The 2500-nt window shown below is 27.2% G+C and overlaps 1 protein-coding gene across 2 annotated transcripts in view; it reads right to left on the bottom strand.

The window, feature by feature from the left end:
- LOC125044653 (ornithine decarboxylase-like) overlaps positions 1 to 2500 on the bottom strand; it is a 28801-nt gene that overhangs the window by 13260 nt on the left and 13041 nt on the right. The gene's annotated exons all lie outside the window — the stretch shown is intronic.

The raw sequence follows: 2500 nt of genomic DNA on the forward strand, positions 1-2500 counted from the left end.
AACATTAACCCTGGCAAGAACTCTGCTAAAGAAATGATTGAAAATAATAATAATAATGACCTACACAATATTAGACTAATATGCATATTTGTAATAACGAAAGCAATCATAATAATAGTAACAGTAATGATGACAATGATAAATGACAAAGCATTGCCATAATAATGACTAACAATAGCAAGTGAAAAAGAAAAGAAAGAAAGAAAGAAAGAAAGAAAGAAAGAAAGGAAGAAAGAAAGAAAAGAAAGAAAAAAACAATAGTACAAAAAATAAAAATAACTATAATAATAATAATAATAATAATAATAATCATAAAAATAATAATAATAATAATAATAATAATAATAATAATAATAATAATAATAATAATAATAATAATCATCATAAAAATAATAATAACAATAATAATAAGTCATAATAAAATCAATAACAACAATAATAATAGTAATCATAATAATGAGAAGAACAATAATGATATTAATAATATTAATAATAATAATAATAATAATAATAATAATAATAATAATGATAATAATAAAAATAACAATATCATTATTACTAATATTATTATCATCATTAATAATCATGATTACTCTTAATAACTATAACAATAAAAATGATAACAATAATAGAAGGAACCAATAAAACACATAACCTGATAAATACAAAGAAATAACAGCAACAATATCATCAACATCATCATTATCATAACCAGTAGCAACAGAAAGCCACCAATAACAATAAACTGACAATATAAAAGGAAGAGACCATCCCCCCCCCAAAAAAAAAAAATAATAATAATAAATAAATAAATAAATAAAGAAAGAAAAAAAGAAAAAAAAAAGAGAAAAGAAAAGAAAAGAAGAAAAAAACTAATCGTTTAAGACAAAAATAACAGGACCAACAAAAGACAGATATTTTCCCTCTCTTGTAATTTCCCATCGTCACTATCCTAACATGAACATTACTACTGTTACCAATGTTGCTGAAAATTGATTCAGAATTACCTCTATCACCGCATTCCTCTTATTAATATTTTAAAATTATTATTATTGTTTTTCTAATCCCCGAATCATATTCATTGATAAATAGAATCAGCATTCACTTTAATATTCACATCTAAATGAATGTGTGTATGTGTATAAGTGTGTATAAGTGTGTACAAGTGTGTATGTATGTGTGTATGTGTGTATGTGTGTATGTGTGTATGTATGTATGTATGTATGTATGTATGTATGTATGCATGCATGTATGTATGTATGTATGTATGTATGTATGTATGTATGCATGTATGTATGTATGTATGTATGTATGTATGTATGTATGTCTGTCTGTATGTATGTATGTATGTATGTATGTATGTATGTATGCATGTATGTATGTATGTATGTGTGTATGTATGCGTGTATGTATATGTGTATGTATGTGTATGTGTGTATGTATGTGTGTATGTGTGTGTATTTGTGTATGTGTGTATGCATGTATGTGAGTATGTATGTATGTATGTATGTACCGGTATGTATGTATGTGTGTATGTATGTGTGTATGTATGTGTGTATGTGTATGTGTGTATGTATGTGTGTATTTGTGTATGTGTGTATGTATGTGTGTATTTGTGTATGTGTGTATGTATGTGTGCATTTGTGTATGTGTGTATGTATGTGAGTATGTATGTGTGTATGTGTGTATGTGTGTATGTGTGTATGTATGTGAGTATGTATGTGTGTATGTATGTGAGTATGTATGTGTGTATATGTGTATGTGTGTGTATATGTGTATGTATGTGTATATGTGTATGTATGTGTATATGTGTATGTGTGTGTATATGTGTATGTGTATATGTGTATATGTGTATGTGTGTATATGTGTATGTGTGTATATGTGTATGTGTGTGTATATGTGTATGTGTGTGTATATCTGTATGTGTGTATATGTGTGTGTATGTGTATGTATGTGTGTATATGCATATGTGTGTATGTATGTGTATATGCGTATGTGTGTGTATGTATGTATGTATGTGTGTATATGTGTATATGTGTATTTGTGTATGTGTGTATATGTATGTATGTGTATGTATGTGTATGTATGTGTATGTATGTGTGTGCATGTGTGTGTATGTGTATGTATATATGTGTGTGTATATGGGTATGTGAGTGTAGATGTGTGTATGTGTGTTTATATGTGTATGTGTGTTTATGTGTATTTGTGTATGTGTATATGTGTATGTGTGTATATGTGTATGTGTGTATGTGTGTATATGTGTATGTGTGTATGTGTGTATATGTGTATGTGTGTATGTGTGTTTGTGTGTATATGTGTATGTGTGTATATGTGTATGTGTGTGTATATGTGTATATGTGTATATGTGTATGTGTGTGTATATGTGTATGTGTGTGTATATGTGTATATGTGTATATCTGTATGTGTGTGTATATGTGTATGTGTGTATATATGATGTGTGTGTGTGTGTATATGTGTATGTGTGTATATGTGTATGTGT

Source organism: Penaeus chinensis, chromosome 36, assembly GCF_019202785.1.
Source record: "Penaeus chinensis breed Huanghai No. 1 chromosome 36, ASM1920278v2, whole genome shotgun sequence".
NCBI lineage: Eukaryota > Metazoa > Arthropoda > Malacostraca > Decapoda > Penaeidae > Penaeus > Penaeus chinensis.